Source organism: Macaca fascicularis, chromosome 4, assembly GCF_037993035.2.
Source record: "Macaca fascicularis isolate 582-1 chromosome 4, T2T-MFA8v1.1".
NCBI lineage: Eukaryota > Metazoa > Chordata > Mammalia > Primates > Cercopithecidae > Macaca > Macaca fascicularis.
Window position 1 is genome coordinate 25,670,063 of NC_088378.1, and position 6,771 is coordinate 25,676,833.

At 34.9% G+C, this 6,771-nt stretch overlaps 1 pseudogene; it reads left to right on the forward strand.

Annotated features, from left to right (window-relative positions):
• Positions 1–446: 446 nt before the first annotated feature.
• Positions 447–1,182, forward strand: LOC102139100 (large ribosomal subunit protein uL30 pseudogene; annotated as a pseudogene).
• Positions 1,183–6,771: the final 5,589 nt, after the last annotated feature.

The following is a 6,771-nucleotide window of genomic DNA, read 5'->3' on the forward strand; positions in this document are numbered from 1 at the left end:
CCTCATCCTCCCAAACCTATTTCATCATAATAGTAGATAAACCTAATATTCATTCATATTTTTGAACTTATACTGTGTTCTGATTTTCTGATTAATTCCCCTGGTTTCTTCCCTTTCACTCTCAGATATACAGTTTTGGTTGATGCTATTTGAAATTTGTTTTGATAAAAAGAAAAAGTTGATTTTTATAATCATGTATCCCCTTTTGCTTATGACAGATTCTCTTTCATGTAAACACTGATGTCTTCAAAGTTATATTTCAAACACTGAGTCTCACTCCATCATGTATTCATATCATTTATTATTGATTGGTTCTTTTGGGAATTTTTTTAACCCAGGTCTCTGAAAATAAACTAGTTTCCCCTTTTTTACATGTACATTATCTTCAATTAATAGAAAAGTCAAATCAGTTTAAGAAAAAAGTTGCTCTTTTTACGACTGGAACCATGGATGGTGTAGAAGAGAAGAAGAAGAAGTTTCCTCCTGTGCCAGAAACCCTTAAGAAAAAGTGGAGGAATTTCGCAGAGCTGAAGATCAAGCGCCTGAGAAAGAAGTTTGCCCAAAAGATGCTTCGAAAGGCAAGGAGGAAGCTTATCTATGAAAAAGCAAAGCACTATCACAAGGAATATAGGCAGATGTACAGAACTGAAATTCGAATGGCGAGGATGGCAAGAAAAGCTGGCAACTTCTATGTACCTGCTGAACCCAAATTGGTGTTTGTCATCAGAATCAGAGGTATCAATGGCATGAGCCCAAAGGTCCGAAAGGTATTGCAGCTTCTTTGCCTTCGTCAGATCTTCAATGGAACCTCTGTGAAGCTCAACAAGGCTTCGATTAACATGCTGAAGATTGTAGAGCCGTATATTGCATGGGGGTACCCCAATCTGAAGTCAGTAAATGAGCTAATCTACAAGCCTGGTTATGGCAAAATCAATAAGAAGCGAATTGCTTTGACAGATAATGCTTTGATTGCTCGATCTCTTGGTAAATATGGCATCATCTGCATGGAGGATCTGATTCATGAGATCTATACTGTTGGAAATGCTTCAAAGAGGCAAATAACTTCCTGTGGCCCTTCAAATTATCTTCTCCATGAGGTGGAATGAAGAAAAAGACCACCCATTTTGTAGAAGGTGGAGATGGGAAGACCAGATCAACAGGCTTATTAGAAGAATGAGCTAAGGTGTCTACCTTGATTATTTTTCTAAGCTGGTCAGTTAATAAACAGTACCTACTCTCAAATTGAAAAAAATTAAAAAAAGAAAGAAAAAAGTCAACATAATAGCTTCACAGATTTAGGAAATTGCTATAGCTAATTTAATCTGTTGTTTGGATGACTAAATTCTCATGACAGCCAAATCAGCCATGCATTTGCAAATCATAGAAATTAGAGCTGGCATAGATAATGACCACCGTCTAGTCAATACACTCATCCTGCAGTTAAGAAAACTGAAGCGAAGAAGGTAAAGCAGCTCATTCAATGTCTCACTCCTAATTTGTGTCTTTTTAATGGATTGCCAATGGAAAAGTTAAACGAACATGCTTCATTTCATTTATTCTTACTGAAATTACTTCTTTTACTCTCAGTAAGCTTTGAAGAAAGGGAACCAAAAATGTCCAGAGAAGATGAATCATCACAGCGCTTTTCGGTCCTGTTGCTTTATTTCCTTGAATATTGAATTATGAGATTTCCATTGCTTCTGACCCTTTCTATTTTCCTGTAAATAGTGATGGTCCAAAATTGAATTTTAAGCACTGAGTACCACTCCCTTTTACTCATCCATATCTAATTATTTCTTTTTCTTTTCATCTCTTGTCAAGTTAATAGTGTCCGTCGATATTTTTAGAGGGCAAATCATGTGTGAAGCAATACCATTTTTAAAGTTCCTGGAACAATAGATGATCAGTCCAAATATTTATACAATACATGCTGTGCTTCATAGATGGCTGCTGATAATTATATTGAGGCCATGAAGCAAGGTTTCCCTCCAAGGCACAGATTCAGATTCAAAAATATTTGATAGAGACAATCAAATTGGAAAGGATGATGGAATTTGCAATTAAGCTAGGAAGAGCAGTGGAAATGAGATCCAGATAACACTGTTACTGTCCTTTACTATTTGTGAGGACACTGAGATGTATTTTGCACAAATGACTCAAATACATTTCATTAGGAAAAAGACTCCTACAGACTATAGGGGTTTAAGAAATTTCATTTTTTCTTCATAGCAAAATGTTAAAAGATAAACCCTTGTAAAGTTAAAGATTGGGCTCTATGTGATTTATGGCCAGAGACAAAGGGAAAAGAGAGAAGAACAGGCACCAACCAGCCAACATCTGCCCTCCAAAGAGTTTGTTTATATTTTCTTAAAGCATTTGAGAAAATATTTGGCAGTTACTTTTTCCTGAATCGCTATGATAAAAGCATTGTATTAACAAGTGTGTCTTGAATGAATAACATCTCATTGTTTATGAGAGGGTAACCTATCTCTTTTACGGTAATTCAATATTTTACCTTCAGTAATAAATGACAGCTTATTTTTGGTGTATCTCATTCTTTCATAAGTTTTATTTAACCATGCCTCGTCACCTTAATGAGATGGGCAATGGGTGCTCAAAGGAAACGGGCACCTAAATCATCATATAACTTTTGCACTCTGTATGTCAGACTGATACTATGTTTCATGACTAGAGGCCGCAGTACTCTGTGGGTACTCTGCTTCAGTGAAAAACTTTATAAAAGTAATATTTGAATAGACTTAAGAAAAAATTTCATGTACTTTATAAATCTTTACAGATAAGAAAATAAGTTCCCAAAAGGCCCCAGGGCCTGCCCGTTTTTTTCCTAGCATTTCTGTTGATCACTGGGTTTATCAAGGATACCTTCATTTCTAGTATATTCTGAATGTAAGGGTCCATGTTAGGTTAAAAACTTTAAAAATATCTTCCTACTTTACTACCTATAACTGACATTTATTAAACACCAATTATGCACTGAACACTATGCCATGTATCATCAGTCGTTATAAACCTATAAGAGATATATACTTTATTATTCTAATTTGGCAGACTACAAAATTAGGCTCAGGTCAAATAACTTGCTCAAAATCACATAGCTAGTGAGTTGTGGACCCAAAATTTGAATCACAGCAGCTTGATGCCAGATGTTATACTACACTTAAAGAGCACATATATGCGGGTGTTAGATACAATAAATCATAGTACAAGTGGGTAATACATATATATTTTTTCTTTCATCTGGCAGAGTTTAAATTTTAGTTAAGGGTTGAATATTGCTATCAATTTATAGTCATAAAAATGTAACCAGAAATATAAAAAGGTGCTCAGCATAGTGCCTGGGTCATAATAAATGCTCCGAATATTTGTTAAATGACTGAACGAAAGGCATCAGGTAATCATCATTAAGTAAGCAGTGCAGATAATAACTATCATTCAAACTTACAGAAGGAAGAAAAAAAGCATTCCTTTTTTGAAAACATAAATTACATTTTTTAAATGTCATAATGGGAAAAACATTGACATTGACATTGCTCAGTCTAATAAAATAGGGGAAAAAACAATCATTTTGAGAGACTCTCATCTATTCAATATTTTATCTTTGACAGTGACAAAGGTGATGTTTTAACAGTAAGTGTTGCTAATAATAAGTAGTGTACTTAAACATCTATTTATCTTATAAATTTTAAGACATCTATAAGTGAAGACCATGCACTGTGGTTTAAATGTCTCCTCCAAAACTCTTGTCGAAATTTAATTGCTATCATTATAGTGTTAAGAGATAGGACCCTTAAAATGTGATTAGGTCATGAGGGTAGAGCCCTCATGAATGCGCTAATGCCATTACCTTGGGAGTAGGCTCCTGGTAAAAAATGAATTCAGCCCAATTTTCTTTATTGTGTGTGTATTCTCTGTGTGAGACCTTCCACAATGTTTTGACCTCACCAGGGGTGGCCCCTTGATCTTGGACTTCTCGGCCTCCAGAACCATGAGCCAATATATCTCATTTTTTAAATAAATTACTCAATATGTGGTGTTCTGTTATAGCAACAGAAAATTGAATAAGAGATCATGTTTCATATGCTTGATTATCTAGCACATACCAAAATCTTTGGCACATATTAAGTATGAATTTCCAATTAAATTATAAATTTCTCATGCATGAATTCTAATCATTTCCTGAGATTAGTTTCACAAGTATCTCTAAGGGATAAAAATTCCTTATGTTGAGTACACTCCATTGAAGCAGAGCTCATTTTTATTTGTATTTCATCAGTCGAATATACTCGGATGTCTCATTCTACAGAAGACTCATTCCATGCTTCCTAACACAATCTTATAAACTCCTCAGTCTTTAGTTTTCATGTCTGACTTCTTGTTTATTTTACTTTTCTCTCACTATTTTAAGAAGGTTTTGAATCTAGGTAATATAGAATTATCTATGTTCTGTTCTGTATCATATCTTGGAAATAATGTTAGAAGAAAAATATAATTACAAAAACAGCTTGATTAGCCTTTTAAGAGGTAACATATCCAGCATCTTTATGAAAAAATAATGTAGTCAAATAATTATTTTGAAAGATGTAGACAATACATATTTGTGTATGTATGTTTGCATGATGACACTTAAATATCAGAAACTAAAAAAATAACTTTTTGTGAAGAAAGAATACATTGTTTAAATATGTAATTTAAAAACTGTACTATATACATATTCCATATCATTTATTCTACAACACTGCTGATTTTTCTATGCTCCTGTTTATTCAAAATGCTTCATCTTCGTTTATAACATAAAGTACAACTATCTTAACCTGGCATTGAAAGTAAGATCTGTTTTAAACTTATCTTCACGATGTTACCTTTGCCATTTCCATCAGAGAAACTTCACATCACACTTGTTGACTTATTATCCCTCAAATAACTTTTTTTAACTCCTTCCAAATATTTACTCTTTCTATTCTCCGCTTGTTTCAGCTCATAGTGCTCTTTATCTACCTTCTTGAAACACTTGCAATTATTCATTATACCTCTTTTTTATTCATTAATCAGATATTTTCCTGCTAAAGAATGGCTTTATAATTCAAGGAAAATTGCCTTGAAAGACAAAAGACCACAGTTGCAATGCTATTTTAGTTTGCCAATAAGGAACTGTGTGACCCTGGTAAGTCAATCAAACTTCTTTTGTTCTAAGATTTATTAAGTCTAGGTAAACGTTTTAGTATACCTTTTTAAAAACACTCTTAATCTAAGAGTTGGTGTTATATAAAATGAAATTTTCAAATTTGTCTCTCTTCAAAGAAATAGAAATCATTGTATTAGTGATTATCATTTTGTACCCATTAGACTGGCAAAAATGGAAAATATCTTTAACCTACACTGCTGATTGAGACATGGTAAAAAATCACTTGTTCACTACTGGAAGAAATGTGAAGTGTTTCTGCCTTTATGGATATATGTGTGTACAGATATCATTCAACCAACAAATTTTATCACTGGAAATACTTAATAGAAATAAACAGCATCAGTATTTAAAAATATATATATACATGAGTATTAATTGTTGCATGTTTAATATAAAAATTGTTCTTCATAGGAGTAAAGTAGCAAATAAAACTGGATGGAGGAAAAGAGTGTGCCTATCAACAGGTCAAATTGATTTATCATGCACTTGAACCATTATGAATAAATGGATTGGAGTTCTGTGAAATGACTTGTGAGAACTTCCGTGAAGTTTTAGTTGAGTGAAAAGGGAGCAGAATAACATTGAAAATGAATTTATAGGTTGCAATTATAAACAGCATTTTCTACCCATAACTGCTCTTACAGATTTAGTAGAGCTCTAGAAGTTCTCCAGCCACTGGGCAAAATCTAGGGCAAACTCACAATTTCTGCTCATTGTTAGAAAATAAAATGTCTTTCAGTCATTTGAGCTTACAAAAGATCCAGTTTAGTAATTAATGTGTCCAGTTGATATGATAATTAAAGACTTTGTTCAAAGTTAAAGCTTTTAGTCTCCCTAGCTCTGGTCTGGTGCTGAAGAAAAGGCTCTCTCCCTGGCTATGTTTCTGCCCTTTTGGCCATGACTGGTTAGGTTTGGTTTCTAACTCCTCCAGCATCAAAGACTGGTAGTACAGGAAGAGAGGAGGAGAGGTATGTAAAGGATTAGGAAAGATCTGTGTGACTAAGTTGTCCTGACTTGGTACTTTCCAGGCTTGGCAAATGTTTAAAGCTGACTATTTCTGATGAATGGTTTGTGGGTTCTTTAGAGAACTTCCTATCACTGAGTATGTCTCCTTGCAGTTCACTTGATTTGAGCTCATGCAACTCTTGGTCTGCTATTTTCCAATTTATCTCTAGTCCCCTGGGCATCTGGGTGTACACTTCAGTGTCCCTCTGCTGAAGCCTCGTCACCACTCCCAAAAGCCCTCTTGGGCAGGATCCACAACAGCGCCACAGCAGCCCTCTCTTCTGTAGTTCATGTCTTGTTCATGGGAAAGATACACCCCTGGCCCTCTGATGACAGACCATGGTGTATTTCCAATCATAGCTCTCTATTCTGCTGACCCAATCTCCTTCAGCAGCTCTCTCACCTTTTGTCCCTATCAGCACTGGGCTCACATATCAAGCTCTGCCACTGGTTTCTCTGAAATCCCACTCACTAGGCTTGAGACAAGAGATCAAGCCCTTCCATCCAGTCTCCCATGGGAGTAGCAGTTGGCATTCTCAGCTAATTGGTAGCTCTCTCCAGTG